Source organism: Coenobita brevimanus, chromosome 33 (genome assembly GCF_032717465.1).
Source record: "Coenobita brevimanus isolate Jiangsu-jjx chromosome 33, ASM3271746v2, whole genome shotgun sequence".
Classification (NCBI taxonomy): domain Eukaryota; kingdom Metazoa; phylum Arthropoda; class Malacostraca; order Decapoda; family Coenobitidae; genus Coenobita; species Coenobita brevimanus.
The window spans coordinates 38915654-38927434 of NC_136986.1; the positions used below are offsets into that span (position 1 = coordinate 38915654).

Consider the following 11781-nt stretch of genomic DNA (forward strand, 5'->3'; position numbering starts at 1 on the left):
TTTTATATACAGCATTTAAATCTTGTCCTCTAAGCTCATTTTCCCAATCAACTTCTAAGAAATACTTCTTTAGGTCTTGATAATTTCCCTTTTTATAGAGTAGGCTCTTTTTGTAACTGTCATTGCTGTTTACTATGTCATATGCTATCCTGAAGTTATAATTTAGTACTGCATGATCGCTTTTGCCGAGTGGAGGGTGATATATTAAACTGTCAATATCATTTTCTTCCCTAGTAAATATTAGATCTAGCACTGAAGGTACATCATGTCCTCTTTTTCTGGTGGTTTCCCTCACGTGTTGCATTAAGGAAAACTCTTTTACGAGATCCAGGAGCTTTTGGTCCCAACAGCTTTCTTGGCTATTTATATCTAGAGTATTCCAATTTATATTTGTATTGAAGTCCCCAGTTAGTATAATTCTTTCCGATTTCTCTTCCATTTTTTGTAGTAATGATCTTATACTCTGAATTGTACTCTCTGCCAGGTCCTCATATTCGTCTCTTTCCCATGTCTTTGATCTGGGTGGCATGTACAAATTGGCTACAATTACTTTACCTTCAGATGTGTCGATCTCTACTGCAATCAATTCTACTTGTGATGGTATATCTAGTTTTATTTCCTTGACTTTTAGATTTTTCTTAGTTAATATTATAATTCCTCCTCCTTTTTTTAAGTTTCTGTCTCTTCTCCATATATTGTATTCCTCTATGTTTAGTATGTCATTGGATATCCTTGGTGTTAATTTTGTTTCAGTTAGGCATATTATATGTGGTTCATTTTCTCTGACATAATCATTCATCTCTAGTAATTTAGATACCATTCCATCCACATTTGAGTACATCAACTTTATCATCTTGTTTATATATTTGTCATGACATGGTTCTACTACTTTCCTCCTTTTTCTTCCATCCTGTTTGTGTACCACTTTCGTACCTACAATCCTATTACTTTGTAAAAAAAATTTCTTCTCCTCTTCTGATCTTCCCTCATTTTTTGTTTTTGCTTCCTCCCTTTTCTCTTTCAGTAATTCCAGTTCCTTTTGTGTTAGGTATCTTTTTATCCATACATTTTTGAACTCCTCTCTTTCCATAAGATTCTTTGCATTTTTTAGTATCTCTTCCACAGTGTTTACACTCTGGAAAGTCACCTTTAAAGGTCTTGTCTTGCTTTTCTCGTATTTCCCTAACCTTTTGTGTTCCTCTATGTCTTTACTACACTTCTGATACTTCTTTCAGTAAGCTCATTACATTTGCCATCTCCTTTTTGTCTCTTGTGATCTTGTTTTTTACTTCTTCCTCTTCTATACCAGTGATTACTATAGACTTGTTTATCTCTACTGAATCTTTGACTAACTTTGGATTGTTTTGGATTATTCTTTTCACTTCCTTTTTAATGCTTTTTTCCACCACCCTTGTTTCTAAGCCTTTCTTTACTTTCACCATTTCAGCATACGTGGTTTCTACATCATTTTTGTAGCTTTGCACTGCTTCATTCACCTGTGTTATCTTCTCCTCAATATCACTGCTCTGGTCCATAAGACTGCTTGCTTGCCTAATTGTCTCTGTGTCATTTTTGAACTCTTCCATAACACTCTTGTGATTGACTACTGTACATGCCATTTCACTCACTTTCTTCCTAAGCGTACTCAATTCCACTGTTAGTTCACTGATGGTTGTGTCTTTCTTATTGGCCTCCCTTCCTAGTTTTTCTATCTCTTCCTTTTGCAAGTGCATTTGCTTCTTTATTTCATCAATATCATTTTTGAAAGCCATTTCTAGTTTGTGTACACGTTCAACCAGTCTATTGTGAGTCTCCACTTCAACCAGTTCTTGGTAGAAATCATCATTTTGCTTTTTACTTTTATCCCTTTTCTTTTCCAAATTTGTTTTACTGAAGTATGTGTCCATTTTGCAATACTAAAAGAACAGAGTATGTACTTACAGAGTATGTACACTTTCCCCGTGTTGCTGTAGTATAAACAAACCCAGCTGACTCAGCGCATTTTTTTTTTCCTCGTGGTTCTGTTTTTTTTCTGTTTGAACAAGTCTTGTTTAAACTTATTATTTTTTTTTTTTCTTTTAATAATGAAAAATCATTTAGTCTAACCTGGTACAGAGCTTGACTCATTCAAAGATATTAATTTAGGTAATGCCACTGGCCGTGTTGGTCCGGTACGGAGCCCCGATGTCGCACGTCTGCCTCCTTTGTGTGTGTGTGTGTGTGTGTGTGTGTGTGTGTGTGTGTGTGTAAGTGTTACTGTTTGTGTATTTGTTTTTCCATCCATCCATCCATCCATCATCCAATCTTATGTTGCCCCATGAGAAGCGAAGGAGCCCGGGGCTAGGCAAGTTGGTCCCGACATTTAAGATGAGTGTGACCAGCCTCACTCATCCCTGAGTGGCATTATTTGAGCAATAAACCCCAACCATCCCTTGGATATAAACCTACACAGGCTTTATCTGATTGGAGTGCCTTAATTACCCACTAAACCACCAGTTGCCATAATTTGGTCATATGGTTACCACCCAGCCTAGTAAATGGTTTCCTGGTGTACAGGAAACCATTTGGCTTGTCACTCAGTGTAGAGTCACCCACAGGCAGAAGGAAGAGGAAAGAATGAAGGAAAGCAAGACAGAAGAGGGAGTGTAAAGACACCAGTAGGCAGAAGGACGAGGAAAGAATGAATGAAAGAAAGACAAAAGAGGAAGGAGTTCTTATAAAGAACAATTGTGTATGAAATAGTGAAATGTTTAGGTTGAATTTGAAGAGAGTGAGAGAGAAAGGCTTCCCCAGTAAACATTCTCCTTGGGGGGAAGGAGAATAGATGTTGGTGAGGAATGTATGAATGTTTATGTGTGTGTTCTTACCTAATTGTATCTTTACAGGAATGAGTCAAGCTCATACTGTCCCGTGTCTTAAACCATATTTATCGTACATATTCTTAAATTTGTGAATTATTTTGGCACACACTATTTCATTCGGTAGTGCATTCCATTGATCAATTGCTCTGTTTGGGAAACTGAATTTCCTTACGTCTTTATCAACTCTCTTCTTATGCAGTTTTTTGCAGTGTCCTCTTGCTGATGCTTCTCCATATGTTAAGTAATCATTTATGTCTATTTTCTCCTTTCCTGATATGCACTTATATAGCATTATCATGTCACCTCTGCCAACGGCCATACCACGTTGAGTACACCGCTTCCCGTCCGATCAGCGAAGTTAAGCAACGTTGGGTCTGGTTAGTACTTGGATGGGTGACCACCTGGGAACACCAGATGCTGTTGGCATCCCTACGTGTCTAGTGTGGTTGGTGGAGGATTAGTGCCCCTCCCTGTAAAAACAATTAACTCTAAGCCCTTGGCCACCCCGTCTGGGATACATGGCGTCTGGCAATGAATGAATGAATGAATGTCACCTCTTTTCCTTCTCTCCTGTAGTGTTGCTAGATTCAGTTTATTTAGTCTTTCTTCATAGCTTAGGTCCCTTAAGCTTGGTATCCATCTTGTAGCGGCCCTTTGAACTTTTTCAATCTTGTCTATATGCTTTTTGAGATGAGGACTCCAGACTATTCACATATTTGCAAGCAGTGTATACATGTTCCGTACCTTCTCGCTGATGTGGTCAGCCGGAGATAGTCTGTTATTGATAATCACACCTAGGTCTTTCTCTCTTTCTGATGTGTATAGGGTTTTATTTCCTAACTTATAATCCCAATCAGGTCTTTTTACACTTTTACCAAACTTGATTACATGACACTTGTCCACATTGAATTCCATTTGCCATGTACTACTCCATTCATTAAGTTTATTTAATTCTTCTTGTAGCTTCCTACAAGAGTCTGTGCTAGTAATTCACCTTTGTATTTTTGCATCATCTGCAAACATATTCAGATAGCTCTCATTTCCAGTGTTACTGTTTATATCATTTATATACACTAAAAACATGATTGGTGCCAGCACCGAACCCTGTGGTACTCCACTAGTCACTTCTTTCCATGATGAGTAGTTTCCTCTTAGTACTGTCCTCATTTCTCTTTTTATGAGAAAGTCTTGCATCCAACAAAACAGTTTGCCTCGAATTCTTCCTTGATGGTACAGTTTCCATAAAAGTCTTTGGTGTTGTACTGTGTCAAAAGCTTTCTTGAAATCTAAATAGATACTGTCCACCCATCCTTCCCTTTCCTGTATTGTGTTTGTTACTCTGTCATAGTAGCTCAACAGATTAGTAACACATGATTTTCCTTTTCTGAAACCAAACTGTCTTTCTGTTATCATACTGTGTTCTTCTAGATGTTTTACCCAAGCTTTTCTTATAAGTTTTTCTAATACCTTGCTTACAACACTGGTCAATGATACTGGTCGGTAGTTGAGAGGATTTTGTCTATTTCCTTTCTTGAATAAGGGGACTATATTTGCTTTTTTCCGAATATCAGGTAGTTTCCCTTGACTCAAAGATTTCTTGAAAATTAAAAATAATGGTTTACTTAACTCCTTTGCACATTCTCGTAATACCCAACATGAAATTTCATCAGGACCACTTGCTTTTCCTCTGTCTAATCTACTTAACTCCTCCTGTATTACCTTTTCTGCTATTTGTATATCTGGTAGTATGTGTGGACATGCGTGTTCCACATAGTCCCTCTCAAAATTTTTTTCTTCTGTAAAGACTAATTGGAAATTCTTCTTTAGTGCTTCACAAATATCTTTCTCTTGTGTATAAGTGATTCCCTCGTCAGTAATGGATTGTATAATATCTTTTACTTTGGTTTTGCTTCTGATATAGCTGTAAAACAGCTTTGGTTGATCACTACTTTTATTTATTATATCCTCCTCAAACTGTTTTTGGGCTTCCCTCCTTATTCTTGTATAGTCGTTTCTTGCCTGTTTGTAATTATTATACGCCCTTTCACTATTGTGTCTTCTGTATCTATTCCACAACAAATCTCTTCTTTCTTTTGATTTTTTACATTCTGTATTGAACCATTTCTGTATTTTCTTATCTGCTTCTTTGTGCTGTGGGATGTACTTCTGGACTCCAATTTCATAAAATTCACAAAAATTTTTTTTATACAGCATTTAAATCTTGTCCTCTAAGCTCATTTTCCCAATCAACTTCTAAGAAATACTTCTTTAGGTCTTGATAATTTCCCTTTTTATAGAGTAGGCTCTTTTTGTAACTGTCATTGCTGTTTACTATGTCATATGCTATCCTGAAGTTATAATTTAGTACTGCATGATCGCTTTTGCCGAGTGGAGGGTGATATATTAAACTGTCAGTGTCATTTTCTTGCCTAGTAAATATTAGATCTAGCACTGAAGGTACAGCCGTCCACACTAACGCGAGGTACATCACAGAACGTTGGCAACGCTGGCCAAGACGGTAACCCGGAACCTCAAGTTTTCGAACTTCATTCGATGCAGTCACTGGTGGGAGGGAGAGATGGGAATGGGAGGCATAATCCACATATCGTACGAGTTACGAGTGATGTAAGAGGTCATTCAATACAAATATTCAGTCTTAAGTTTTATTATCACAGATAATATTGCTATTCAGCATTTTTACACCATGCAGATAAACCATCCATGGTTACCTTGACATCCAGTAATATAATAATTACTTATTGACCTTCTGCACATATCCTAAGTTATTCATGCCTATTTACTTAACACACCTAACGATTCCCCATATGTTCATTTACAATTAGCAATATAGTGTGCTGCACCTAATAGGCTATAATGATTGCACCCAATACCAACAAATCTATCATCTCCGATGAATGGGCATTACTTTCTGCAGGTAAAGACATCAATACACACGAGTCATACGAATGAAAGGTAGCTAACGTCGATCATACACATCGCCTCGGTAACATAGCAACAGCGCGCACCTGTGCTTCAATCGGGGGGAGGGTTTCGAAGCGTTTCACTTGCTTCTTTACTATGTCTCCCCAGCGTTGCCACCGCTCTGTGGTGTACCTCGCGGCAGTGTGGACGGCTGTACATCAAATCCTCTTTTTCTGGTGGTTTCCCTCACATGTTGCATTAAGAAAAACTCTTGTACAAGATCCAGGAGCTTTTGGTCCCAACAGCTTTCTTGGCTATTTATATCTAGAGTATTCCAATTTATATTTGTATTGAAGTCCCCAGTTAGTATAATTCTTTCCGATTTCTCTTCCATTTTATGTAGCAATGATCTTATACTCTGAATTGTACTCTCTGCCAGGTCCTCATATTCGTCTCTTTCCCATGTCTTTGATCTGGGTGGCATGTACAAATTAGCTACAATTACTTTACCTTCAGATGTGTTGATCTCTACTGCAATCAGTTCTACTTGTGATGGTATATCTAGGTTTATTTCCTTGACTTTTAGATTTTTCTTAGTTAATATTATAATTCCTCCTCCTTTTTTTAAATTTCTGTCTCTTCTCCATATATTGTATTCCTCTACGTTTAGTATGTCATTGGATATCCTTGGTGTTAATTTTGTTTCAGTTAGGCATATTATATGTGGTTCATTTTCTTTGACATAATAATTCATCTCTAGTAATTTAGATACCATTCAATTCACATTTGAGTACATCAACTTTATCATCTTGTTTATATACTTGTCATGACATGGTTCTACTACCTTCCTCCTTTTTCTTCCATCCTGTTTGTGTACTACTTTCGTACCTGCAATCCTATTACTTTGTAAAAAAATTTCTTCTTCTCCTCTTCTGATCTTCCCTCATTTTTTGTTTTTGCTTCCTCCCTTTTCTCTTTCAGTAATTCCAGTTCCTCTTGTGTTAGGCATCTTTTTATCCATACATTTTTGAACTCCTCTTTTTCCATAAGATTCTTTGCATTTTTTAGTATCTCTTCCACAGTGTTTACACTCTGGAAAGTCACCTTTAGAGGTCTTTACTTGCTTTTCTCGTATTTCCCTAACCTTTTGTGTTCCTCTATGTCTTTACTACAGATTTCCTCTGATACTTCTTTCAGTAAGCTCATTACATTTGCCATCTCCTTTTTGTCTCTAGTGATCTTGTTTTTAACCTCTTCCTCTTCTATACCAGTGATTACTATTGATTTATTTATCTCTACTGAATCTTTGACTAACTTTGGATTGTTTTCGATTATTCTTTTCACTTCCTTTTTAATGCTTTTTTCCACCACTCTTGTTTCTAAGTCTTTCTTTACTTTCACCATTTCAGCATACGTGGTTTCTACATCATTTTTGTAGCTTTGCACTGCTTCATTCACCTGTGTTATCTTCTCCTCAATATCACTGCTCTGGTCCATAAGACTGCTTGCTTGCCTAATTGTCTCTGTGTTATTTTTGAACTCTTCCATAACACTCTCGTGATTGACTACTGTACTTGCCATTTCACTCACTTTCTTCCTAAGCGTACTCAATTCCACTGTTAGTTCACTGATGGTTGTGTTTTTCTTATTGGCCTCCCTTCCTAGTTTTTCTGTCTCTTCCTTTTGCAAGTGCATTTGCTTCTTTATTTCATCAATTTCATTTTTGAAAGCCATTTCTAGTTTGTGTACACGTTCAACCAGTCTATTGTGAGTCTCCACTTCAACCAGTTCTTGGTAGAAATCATCATTTTGCTTTTACTTTCATTCCTTTTCTTTTCCAAATTTGTTTTACTGAAGTATGTATCCATTTTGTAATACTAAATGAACAGCGTATGTACTTACATAGTATGTACACTTTCCCCGTGTTGCTGTAGTCTAAACAAACCCAGCTGACTCAGCACATCGTGGTTCTTTGTTCAGTTTGAACCAGTCTTATTTAAACTTATTATTTCTTTTCCTTTTAATAATGAAAAATCATTTAGTCTAACCTGGTACAGAGCTTGACTCATTCAAAGATACTAATTTAGGTATTGCCATTGGCCGTGTTGGCCTGGTACGGAGCGCCGATGACGAACGTCTACCTCCGATGACTCCCTCTGTGTGTGTGTGTGTGTGTGTGTGTGTGTGTGTGTGTGTGTGTGTGTGTGTGTGTGTGTGTGTGTGTTCTTACCTAATTGTATCTTTACAGGAATGAGTCAAGCTCGTACTGTCCCGTGTCTTAAACCATATTTATCGTACATATCCTCATGTTTGTGAATTGTTTTGGAGTAGACTGTAGCACCAGTCGAGCAGGGCAGTACTCCCGAGGTGGATGGAAAGCTGATGACAGGGAGTGCTGGAGCTCCCGTTTCATCAGCCCTCAGGACTAGTTCCTGACCATCCCCCTTTGCTGAACTTTTTCAGTGTCTCAGTTACACAGAGAGTAGGCCAGCATGCTCTCAAGTACAAATTTCTCTAACTATCTTCACCAAACTACATGCACAGTACACACTACACTTCCTATTCAAAATTTACCTAAAATGGCGTCGTTATATCAAGCCTCGGAGTCCCCAGGGGGGGGGACCATAAATGCCCCCACCATCTGCCCCTCTCCCGATGACGACTCAAGGTGCCTGGAACCACTGTCTGACTCTCTTCTTCTTCATTTCTGCAACATTCGCGGCCTTTCCTCTAACTTTCGCTCTGTTGAGCACCACCTCTCCTCCTCAAAACCTCACCTTCTTTTTCTAACGGAGACTCAGCTGTCTGAGGCAACTGACAGCAAACCCTTTTCTGTATCCTCCTACTTTCTCTATACTCATTTCAAAGCCAAAGGTGGCTGTTGTGTATATATACGCAACGACTTATCTTGCTCTCGTGTTCCTGAACTTGATTCTTCTGAATTCTCCACACTCTGGCTTCGGCTTTCCTGTCATTCTCTGACTAAATATATCTGTGCTGTTTACTTATCCCCTAATTCTACTGACTATCAAAAATTCTTCGACTATCTTACTTCTACGATGGAACACATTCTATCCATTTCTCCTTTCTCTGAAATCTCCATTCTTGGAGATTTCAATGTTCACCACCACCTTTGGCTCTCCTCTCCTTTCACGGATCCACCTGGTGAACAAGCCTACATCTTTTCTATCCTTAATGACCTAGAGCAGCTTGTACAGCACCCTACCCGTATCCCTGACCGCCTTGGAGAGAGCTCCAACATACTTGACCTCTTCCTCACAACTAATCCTTCTGCTTACTCTGTTAATCTTTTCTCTCCGTTGGGCTCCTCCGATCACAACCTTATTACCTTAACCTGTCCTATCACTCCGGTACGGCCTGTGGACCCTCCAGGGAAATGTCGTCTGTGGCATTTTGGAGCCGCAGACTGGGAGGCCCTCAGGCAGTACTTCTTTGATTTTCCCTGGAATGATTATTGCTTCCATGGCCGTGAGCCATCTGAGTGTGCCTTGCGCATTACGGAGGTTATTCTCTCGGGCATGGAAGCATACATTCCTTTCTCATATCCTTTGACTAACGCAAGAAAGCCTTGGTTTAATCACGCTTGTTCTAATGCTGTCCGCAACAAGGAGAGGGCCTACAAAAGGTACCAGAGCCAACCCACCCCTGAATCACATCATCTTTACGTTTCTGCCCGGAATCGTGCTAAGTCTGTTCTTCGCTCTACTAAAAATAATTTCATCCATACTAAATGCTCTCAACTCTCCAACTCGAATTCTTCCCGCTCCTTCTGGCATCTTGCCAAAAATCTTTCTAACAACTTTACCTCATCATCCTTCCCTCCTCTTTTCTACTCTGATGGTTCTGTAGCTATTTCTTCTACTGATAAAGCAGATCTCTTCGCACAGACTTTCTCCTCCAATTCTACCTTAGACGATTCCGGTGCTGTTCCTCCATCACTTCCCCCCCTCTGACTTCCTCATGGCTGACATTAAAATTTCTTCAGTTGATGTATTTTCTGCCATCACTGGCCTCAGTACTAACAAGGCATATGGGCCTGATGGGGTCCCTCCTGTTGTTCTCAAGAACTGTGCTTCTGTGCTTACACCCTGCCTAGGCAAACTCTTTTGTCTTTGTCTGTCAACTTGTACCTTTCCTTCTTGCTGGAAGTTTGCTCTCATCCAGCCAGTCCCAAAGAAGGGTGACCACTCCCAACCCTCCAACTATCGTCCAATTGCTTTAACGTCCTGTATTTCAAAAGTTTTCGAGTCAATTCTTAATAGAAAAATTTTAAGGCATCTTTCCTATCACAACCTTCTTTCCGATCGTCAGTATGGGTTCCGTCAGGGACGCTCCACTGGCGATCTTCTCACCTACCTTTCAGACTCCTGGTCATCCTCCTTTAGGGACTTTGGCGAAAGCTTTGCCATTGCACTTGACATCTCAAAGGCTTTCGATCGAGTCTGGCATAAATCTTTAATTTCCAAACTGCCCTCCTACGGTTTCTATCCTTCTATCTGTGCCTTCATCGCTAGCTTCCTTTCTGGTCGTTCTATAGCCGCTGTTGTAGACGGCCATCGTTCTTCTCCTCGATCTATCAACAGTGGTGTTCCTCAGGGCTCTGTCCTATCACCAACTCTCTTCCTTTTATTCATCAATGATCTTCTAAGCTGTACATCTAACCATATCCACTCATACGCTGATGACTCCACCCTTCACCTTTCCATTCGGTTCCCGCAATGCCCATCTCTACAGTTACTTCAACAAACAAGGGATGAGGCTATGGCACACCTAATGTCTGACTTGGCTCGTATCTCTGACTGGGGTAAAAATAATATGGTTGTCTTTAATGCATCTAAGACTCAGTTCTTACACCTATCAACCCGACAAAATCTTCCACAGGTATACCCACTAATGTTTAATAATATTCAGCTTAATCCTGCATCATCCTTGAACATGCTTGGGGTTTCATTTACTCGGGCCTTATCTTGGAAAGATCATATTACATCTCTTGTAAAATCTGCTTCCAAGAGATTGGGTGTGCTAAGCCGACTCCGCTCTTTCTTTACCCCTGCACAATTGTTGACTATATACAGGGGTTTTATCCGCCCCTGTGTGGAGTACAACTCTCATGTGTGGGGTGGCTCCCCACATACAGCTCTTCTCAATAGGGTGGAGTCAGAGGCTTTTCGTCTCATTAACTCTCCTCCTCTTACTGACTCCCTTCAACCTCTGTCTCTTCGCCGCACTGTTGCATCTTTATCTCTTTTCTATCGCTACTTTAATGGTCACTGCTCCTCTGAACTGTCTGCTTGCATTCCTCCACCTCTACGACGGGCGCGTAGCACCCGTCTGGCAGCAAACTCTCATCCTTTTTCTGTCCAACTCTCTAATGCAAGAGTTAACCATTACTCCCAGTCTTTCATTTATGCAACAGGTCAGCTCTGGAACTGTCTCCCTCTGTCTGTATTTCCTGCTGCCTATGATCTCCAGTCTTTCAAACGCAGTGTGTCCAGGCATCTCAAAATGATCGGATCTTGAATTTGGCTCTATATTGTATTTTGTTTTTCTCTTGGAGGGAACTGTTACTGCGGGCTCATGGCCTTTGGTTCCTTCTTCCTCGCATAAAAAAAAAAAAGAAAAAAAGAAAACACACTATTTCATTCGGTAGTGCATTCCACTGATCAGTTGCTCTGTTTGGGAAACTAAATTTCCTTACGTCTTTATCACGTCTCTTTTTATGCAGTTTTTTCAGTGTCCTCTTGCTGATGCTTCCCCATACGTTAAGTAATCATTTATGTCTATTTTCTCCTTCCCTGATATGCATTTATATAGCTTAATCATGTCACCTCTTTTCCTTCTCTCCTGTAGTGGTGGTAGATTCAGTTTATTTAGTCTTTCTTCATAGCTTAGGTCCCTTAAGCTTGGTACCCATCTTGTAGTAGCCCTTTGAACTTTTTCAATCTTGTCTATGTGTTTTTTGAGATGAGGACTCCAG

At 39.6% G+C, this 11781-nt stretch overlaps 1 non-coding gene across 1 annotated transcript; it reads left to right on the forward strand.

The window, feature by feature from the left end:
• Window positions 1–3168: 3168 nt before the first annotated feature.
• On the forward strand, window positions 3169–3287 carry LOC145395931 (5S ribosomal RNA). Its single transcript, XR_013896673.1, has one exon. It is a non-coding gene; the product is annotated as a 5S ribosomal RNA (ribosomal RNA).
• Window positions 3288–11781: the final 8494 nt, after the last annotated feature.